This window comes from Medicago sativa, chromosome 3 (genome assembly GCF_051527215.1).
Source record: "Medicago sativa cultivar Bolivia chromosome 3, Bolivia_mono, whole genome shotgun sequence".
In the NCBI taxonomy this organism is placed as follows: domain Eukaryota; kingdom Viridiplantae; phylum Streptophyta; class Magnoliopsida; order Fabales; family Fabaceae; genus Medicago; species Medicago sativa.
The window spans coordinates 80703860-80713400 of NC_140751.1; positions in this window are offsets into that span (position 1 = coordinate 80703860).

Here is a 9541-nt window from a genome sequence, read left to right on the forward strand (position 1 = left end):
GGAAAATATGGTTAAACTTATAGTGTGTTATCGTTTGATTTGATTTGGTATCATGGAGATGAGAAGAAAATGGTGTATTTTTAAAAAAAAATTGAAAATTTTGAAAAACGATTAGGACTTTTAGAAGAACTAATTATATGTTTTCTTTTTTTTTTGGTGTTATCTGGGGTTCAAACCTCGGACCTTGCATAAATTATACATTGTCCTTATCAACTGAGTTAAGCTCACGGAGACAAGAACTAATTATATGTGAAGTATCACAAATGAGGAAAAAAGGGATGCATACATTTAGTTGTGATAATTTAATGTATTATTTTTAAGGGTTAATTATGTTTCTAGTCCCTATAAAATAGCGACCTTGTAAATTTAGTCCTTACTTAATTTTAATAGCATTTTTAGTCCCTATAAAAAAAAATTTACTTATAATTTTAGTCCCTGCTAAAACAAAGTTTGATTAATTATCATTAAACTCTTAAATTTTTGAAAGATTTTTTTAAGACAAGATTAGAACATTATGAAAGGTTCGTTTACTAAAATTTAGAATTTTCTGATATGAAATGAATTAAATATGAATTTTTTAAAACGACAAAAGTTAAAGATAAAAAGTAATAAAATCTGGATGTAGAAATCAAATTTTACGATAATTTTTTGCGGAGGAACTTTTAGTAATGTTCTAAACATGTCTGCAAAAAATTGTTCAAAAATTTAAGAGTTTAAGCATAAATTAAACAAATTTGAATTGAGTAGGGACTAATACTCAGTGCAGAAAAACAAAATTAGGGACTAAAAATGCTATTAAAATTAAGTAAGGACTAAACTCACAAGGTCGCTATTTTATAGGGACTAAAAACATAATTAACCCTATTTTTAACCGTATGATAATATGTTAATTGTTATGTTAGTATTTTTTTTCTTGTTAAAACTTGTACCTTTAACAATTTAACTTTTTTAATATTTTAGCTCGAACTAGTTTAATGTTGTTAACACGTAAAACAGGACAATGAACTTTTGTTTAATTGGTGCACATAATCTTTTAACTTTTAGTTTTTTTTTTTCAAAAATAAAACAAAGATAAATTAACTAAAATGGCGCAACAATTGATTGTTAGGTCGGGCGCTTTAAAATTCGAGTGATGATTTGTGTTGCTTTCAAGGTGGAGTATAACATGGGAAAGGGTAATCCTTTCCCACCATGGGTCAATTGGAGTTTTACCATTTGATTTAGAAAAGACCATGATATTATCATGTTCCCTCAGCACTGTAATTTTTCACAGTTTATTCTTTCCCAACCACTATCTCTTCTTCATGTTTTTAACAGATATCTCCCCACACCATGGCAACCCGCCATCAGTCCACCACCACCAACCCCACTCCTATATCACAGTAACATAGCCCAGAAAATCAATTGAAGATAGATAAACAACTCCATATTAATTTCAATAAATAACTCATGAATTAATTTCTGTAAAAAAAATCATATATTAATTAATTTCAAATTAGAGTTCAAGCATCATGATTTTTGGAAGGGAAAATCTTGGCATGATATTGACTAAAAATTTCCTGACGGGAATGGCAGTGGTATTACAAGAGATTGAATAATTTAGTTTTAAGAAATTTGCAAAATCAAATTTCTATCAACTTGTTTTCTTGTTTGTTGAGGAAAAACATTTGAACTTGTTAGATCTAGAACAACACTAGTATCAAAATTTTGGATCTTTGAGTGAAATGTAGCTGTTATAAGTTTTATGACTTGGATATTTGAGTTTAATGATGATTAATGTTTACATTTATTTTTTGGTTTTCAATTAGAAGCCATTGGAGATGATAGTGAGGTTGGTTGTGGTGGTGGGTGAGTTGCTGCAACCTGCAAGTGGTGGGTGAGAGAAACGAGAGTGAGAATGGTTTGGGGAAGATGGTGTGAAAAAAAATATAATGCTGAGAGAGCACAATAATATCATGGTCTTCTTTTAATCAAATGGTAAAAATCCAATTGACCCATGGTGGGAAAAGATTACCCTTTCCCATGTTAAACTCCACCTGCTTTCAAATAAGAAATAAAATTGATGTTGAGTTTTTTTTTTTTTGTACGGAGAGTGTTTTGTTACAACGATTGTTTTTTTTTTTTTTAGGATTACAACAATTGGTTAAATAATAAATAACTATATAAAAGAAAAAAGTCATTGATGAATAATGTAAAAGAGATAACCACAATCTCATTGCGTGTCAATAAAAAAAATAACAACGACGACTAAAACATCGTTAAGTGGTTCGTTGAATTAGTAAAAGATGGTGTGAACATACCAAAATACCCTTGAGGCTTTTCAGACAAACGTGAAATTGCGAAAATACCCTTTAAATATTTCATCTTCCTCTTCTCCTCCCTCTTCCTTATTCCCTCGTCATCCACCACCACTTAAAACAAACTCAAATCTCTGCTCCTCTTCTCAAACCCACAAACCCATATCTCAAGTTAATGATTCTTATTTCTTCCTCCTTCAAAGCTTTCTTCCTTCCTCCTTTAAGGCTTTATTATTCTCCTCATTTTCCACCATCAATTTTGGCACCTCCAACATTTTACCACCAAAGGGTCGTCGTCCCCCCTTCTACCACCAATTTCGGCGCCCCCAAACATAATCGTCCTCCAAACCGAGTTAAGAAGAAGCTTGCATAACCTGGGCCCACCATCGGATCTTAACCTCATTGTAGCTTAACACCACCGTGTCCGTGACTAAGTTTCTATCTCCTCGAAATTCAGAACTCACCCCCATCATTTTCCTCACTCATTTCAATTTTATGTTCTTCAAACAAATTATTTGCTTCTTCTTGCCTTGGATTGGGAAAAAAATGTAAATTGAAACCGAAAATGGATAACAAGATGGGTACGCGAGAGAGAGAGAGAGAGAGAGAGAGAGAGAGAGAGTTCGATTAAATTCATGCAATTGGTACTTTGATTTTGAGATGATGAAGGCATGGTTGGAAATTTTCAAACACAATGCTATATGAGTGTTTTTGAGATGATTTTGACAATTAGTTTTTTGCTAGTGGGTCTGTAACAAAATATTGGACAGTGTTTTTGGTAATTGGCTTGTTGTTGTACGAGTCAATATATATGTCCCTTCTTACATTCTCACACATGACAGTTCATCTTATAAAATCTCTATACAAATTTTGACTTTATTGGTAACGTCGTAGGGTTCACGATATACATTTTTTTCTATAAATATGTTGTTCATTCTCTCAACAACTTGATTCATTTCATTACACAACTGCACATTTATCTTGAAGAATTTCTTCTTATGCTGTTGCGACAGATCGCTGGGGATCAAGTCCCCTACTTTGAAATTTGTCATGTCTGCAGAGCATGACCTTCCACCGATAGCGAATAATTGTTCATTTGGGAACCCTGCTACAATAGTTTTTTCTTCCACGGTCACCTCTGTAACACCTCGTTTTCCCAACATATAAATATTATAAAATAAATTAGAGTTCATCACAAAACAGGATGTCACATTTCTTTAAAATATAAATCAAATATAAACAGAGTTATAATCTACTCTTTATTTAAAAACAACTGTTGTCAATAACTTCTAATATGTCGCAGCGGAAAAATTCTTAATATTTAAACAAGTACTTGGCACTAAAAGGCCTCAACATAAACAACTTATTAAACAATCCTTTTCAAAGGTCCATCAACATAAATCATAAAGACACGTAACAAAAGGACACAAAGCAAAGATCTCCATCCCGTTACGTATCAGAGCAACCCTAAGACGACGCGTGAGAGAATTAACTCACATCAACAGTTATTCCTGGTTATCTGCACGTTACTCACGTAGAGGCAACATTCAAACAGAAGGGGTGAGATTCACATTCAATAATAATAAGCATATAATTCATCAACAGAATTTAACAACATAGATAACAACAAATTTAACATCATAAATAACAATTATACAACATTAATGCTTCACATAATTACTTATTATCATCTCATTAATTATAATGACAACTTGACAACACAACAACGACATCGACAACTCAACATCAACTTAACAACTTGACTTCAACGACAATGCAACGATAACTTCGTCAACTTGACAACTTAATTATGCATGTGGTACCAATCAGGGCATCAAGCCCTCAACTTATAAAGCATAGGCTCTCAACGCGGTGAATGACTAAGCATTTCAGGGCATAAGCCCTCAACTTCAATGGTGAAAGACTAAGCATTCCAGGGCATAAGCCCTCGACTTTAAATGTGAATGACTAAGCATTCCAGAGCATAAGCCCTCGACTTTAAATGTGAATTGCTAAGCATTGCAGGGCATGAGGCCTCAACTTTAAATGTGAATGGCTAAGCATTCCAGGGCATAAGCCCTCAACTTTAATGATGATGCATGGACTCAACGACAATGCAACGACGACCAACAACTTCAACGACATCGACAACAACTTACAACTTTAATGACAACGACGACAACAGCGGCAACGGCAACAACAACGACTTCGCATCATAATCCCATAATTCATCAATCATAAACAACATCATATAACATCGTATTTAAACATCAACAATTCATCATGCATCTTTGTAAAAACATAATAAATTATCCACAGCATATTTCCATGTCAAACCAAGACTGCTAGAAAGATATCATAATTATCAACAACTTTCATGTTTATACCAAAGACCAATTCAAAACAGAAACGTGTGAAACAGACGCAAAAACATGAAACAAAAAATGCTGTCACTATGCAATTTCGCTAAGACCTCCTTGGAATATTTTCATCATAAATCAAAAAGCAAAAATCATTTTCAAGTCAAATCAAAGCCACTAGAAAGCTAACAAAATCATCCAAAACTTTCATGTTTACACCAAAGGCCAATTCAAAACAGAAACATGTGAAAAAAACGCAAAAACATGAAACAGATAATGTTGTCACAGTGCAATTTTGCTGTGACCTACGTGCAGTAATTTGACCATAACTCAAGTTTTATGGGGAATTAGTCACTTTAGTCCCTGAATCGGAAGGGATTCGTCACTTTAGTCCCTGAATGCAGATAAATTGCAAAATAGTCCCTGAATGTAGACTTTGTTAGTCAATTTAGTCCCTAAATGCAAACTTCGTTAGTCAATTTAGTCTCTGAATGTAGACTCTGTTAGTCACTTTAGTCCCTGAAATTGACCATGCAAGGACTGCTTTGCAATTTCTCTTCATTCAGGGACTAAAGTGACGAATCCTCTCCCATTCAGAGATTAAAGTGACTAATTCCCCCAAGTTTTATATATCATTTTGGAGTCAAACCAACAACATTAGAAAGGTAACATACATACCTACAACTTTCGTGTTTACACCTAAGACCAATTCTGCACCTATCAATACCAGTTTTTATTTCAAAATTCGGGGAAGAGATGAAAAAAATCAGAAAAAGCAACTTATATTATTCAAACTTCACATTCATTCAAAATCAATACAATCAACAACAACAACTCAACATAATTCATACCCAATTCATAATATGACATTGACAACCACAACTCATAATCATGAATACAACCACAAATCAACAACAACATAACATAAATCATCAATTGAGCCTAATTCATCAAGTATCCAAATACATATACCAAGTGTAACACCCCATTTTCCCAACATAAAAATTTCACATAAATCAGAGTATTTAATTCATAAAAGGGATGTCACATACTGCTTGAAAGTCATAAGATAGATAATAATAATTATCCTTCAAAATTTAACATCATAAAATCTGAAACTACGCAGCGGAAATAGTTCAACATGATAAAAGTCTTGGCACGCAGGCCTTATTAGGAAATCTCATAAACTTTGGTTCAACATTTATTCATAAATAATTATCCTTCAAAATTTAACATCATAAAATCTGAAACTACGCAGCGGAAATAGTTCAACATGATAAAAGTCTTGGCACGCAGGCCTTATTAGGAAATCTCATAAACTTTGGTTCAACATTTATTCATAAAAAGACATGTAAGGAATAGATAAGAAAGCAAGCCCCATCCCGTTACGTATCAGAGCACCTAGACACAATGAGGAGTCCACTCACGAACGCCTCTAGTCTTTGTTACCTGCAAGTTACCCATACGAAGGGCAACATTTTCAAGCAGAAGGGGTGAGATTTCACAGTCAATAAATTAAGCATATAATTCATCAAAATGCATTTAACAACATAAAACATAATTAACATATCAAACATTTATCACTTAGCATCATATCAACTCATAAACAAACATCATCATTAGAGCATCATAAACATCAATAACAATAATCATTTATCATCTTATAATCATCATAAGACATCATGTTCAACTTAGCACTTGACTCGACCACACGACTCAGCTTGACAATGCGACTCTTAACAACTTAACAACTTAAACCATCGTGAAACTTCTTGATATGCAAATGCATGTGGTACCATTCAACAACATATATGAGCGTAATTAGGCTCTTCATCAAGTGAGCATAAAGCTGCCGGGTTTAAAGCCCCCAACGTAATTTGAGCATAAAGCCGCCGGGCCTAAAGCCCCCAACGTAATTTGAGCATAAAGTTGTCGGGCCTAAAGCCCCCATCTTTAATGAGTATGCAATGGACTCAATCTTCCTACAACTTAGACAACAACGTGAACATCTTAAACAATCTCATAATCATGGACAACTTCTTAATTCTTACAACCTAGACCGACTCATGCAATTTTAAGACTTTAAAGGTCAGCAGCAATGAACAGCAACATATTTACAACATATAACAGTGCTGGGATGTCTCAACATCATTTAAGGAATGAATTACATCAACATAAATATCATAAAACATCATAACATTGTTCATGCAACATTACTACTCATCTCAGTCCTATAAACAGACTTCTGTAACATCTGGAAACATCCTAAACAACCCTCATTCTTACTTCCAAGATCAACTCAGGACTACATGTGCGAAAGGATCGCATCGGAACAATGTTGGGCCACTAACAGCCTAACTCGCAGTGGCGAGTACCTGGTTCAGCTCGCAGTGGCGAGCGATCTTACTCGCAGTTGCGAGTGATTGGGTTCCTAGCTCGCAGTTGCGAGTGTCACTGCTCGCAGTTGCGAGCGATGAATGTCAGTACGGCCAGAAACCTAAAAATCACAACTTTTCATCTATCCTCGTAGTTCTTTCATCCAAATAGCATCTAATTATCGCCCTAGGTAATATCCGTGGTCTGTACACATGTTTTGCATCAATCTAACATCTTTTCATGGTTCAATCATCAAAATCGATCATAACCTAAATTCCCAATTCTCACAAAATCTCAACCTAATCATGTTAAATTCATTCTACAGAATTATACCCTTGATAATATTGAAAGTTAGTCTCACCCTTACCTGGTTATTGCAGGAAAATCGCAGCCCTCCTCTTGTTCTCCTCTTGTTCTGACTTTTCTCCCTTTTTCTCCAAAAACGCACGTACTATATTTCTAACTTATGTCTGCCCTATTTATCTTTCCACATTACCCTACTCACCGCTAAACTTACTCATCTCACCTCACAGTCCAACTTCTAATATTTTTATTTTATTTTCATATCTTATTTTATTTAATAATAAAATAAGTCTTAACACCTCACAACATCTCAAAAAATCATAACATCGCATATATCACATAATTTTCATATAAATCATATATCTCTCATAAAATCACGTAAACCTCATAAATCACTTAAATTCATAAATCATATAAATATATATAAATATATTTCTAAATAATTAAATAATTTACGACGGGCGTTACACCAAGAGCATGCAATTTAATCAATAACAATTCATTTATCAACAAATTAACATATCCAAACATATCACTACAACTAGAGCACAAATTTCATCAATTAAATTGCAATTCAAAACCTAACTTCTTTTCAAACCCTAACTTCTCTAATCATCAAAATAAAACAACAACAAACATGTTAAACCCTATTTCAGAACCATATACTCATGATTAAAGAAGGTTAGTCCCACCCTTACCTTAGATTGATTGGTTGCAAGTGTTCTAAGACTTTCTCTTCTCTGACTCTTCTCTTCTCCAGGTTTCTCCTCTTTCTCTAGGTTTCTCCTCTTTCTCCAAAACAGTTTTGCACGTAATATAATTTTCTAACTCTAGCTCTCCTTTTTATATAAACCTTAATCTATTTATTTTATCTCAATTCCAATTCTGCCCCAAAACCTCATTATTCTAAATAATTATATTTCTCCACTAAATATATTTTTCCACTAAATATATTCTTCCACTAAATATATTCTTCCAATATATAAAATATGGGCTACTAATAAATATAAACACACAACAAATATATCACTCATCAAATAAATTTAATTATATTATAAAAGAAACGACTCTAAACTCAAACAAATAAATAAACAAGTAATAAAAATAGGGTGTTAAAACCTCCTTATTTTCCAACCTCGAGAGGTGATCCACCACTACGTTCTCTGCTCACCTTTTATCTCGGATTTCCAAGTCAAACTCTTGCAATAAGAGTATCCATCCTAACAACGGGGGTTTTGAATCCACTTTAGTCGACAAATATTTAATGGTCGCAAGATATGTAAAAACAACAATAACCTTGGAACTAATTAGATAAGATCGAAAGTTTTCCAAGGCAAATATCACCACAAGCAATCCATTTTTATTTGTGGAATAATTGACTTGATTTTCATTTCAAACATTGCTTGTGCAATAAATGGCATGAAAAAATTTCTCATTGCATTGGCGTAAAACTGCTCCAACCGCGCAATAACTTGCATCACACATAAGTTCGAATGGCAAGTCCCAATTCGGTGCGACAATTACGGGCGAAGTGACCAAATTATTTTTAATACAGAAAACGATCATAAACATTCAGCGTAACAATAAAATCATTCTCTCTGACCAAAAAGATTACACAAGATTTTGCAATTTTTAAAAAATCTTTTATAAACCACGAGTGTTCAAGAAACTTGTTACCGCTTTCACGTTCCATTGATAGGAGGGGGTCATTCAGACGTGCATCCCCTTTAGTTGCTTTTAAGTCAAACCCTCGCTGACAACAATACATGTGGAGACGATAAGTTAGCTACCAACTTATTATTTATGGTAAATTACATCAGGGGTCCTTTAAGTTTGAGGTTTGTAACAGATTAGTCTTTTAAGTTATGTTGGTCACACATAAGTCCTTTAGGTTTGTAAAAGATTGATTCTTTAAGTTATCTTGATCTCACATAAGTCCTTTTAAGTTTATAAATATTTTCAATTAGTCTTTCTGTTAACCAAACATTACAAAAACGATGATGTGACATAATGACTAAGTTGAAAACGTTTACAAAGTTAAAGAACTCACGTGTGACTAAAATTAAATGACTACTCCTGTTAAAAACTTAAAAACGTAATTGACCAATATAACATTAATCTATTACGAAGTTCAAAGTTAAACAACCGTCGTAATTTAGAATATTATTTTTGTCATAATATTCATATTCCATCGAATCCGTTAAA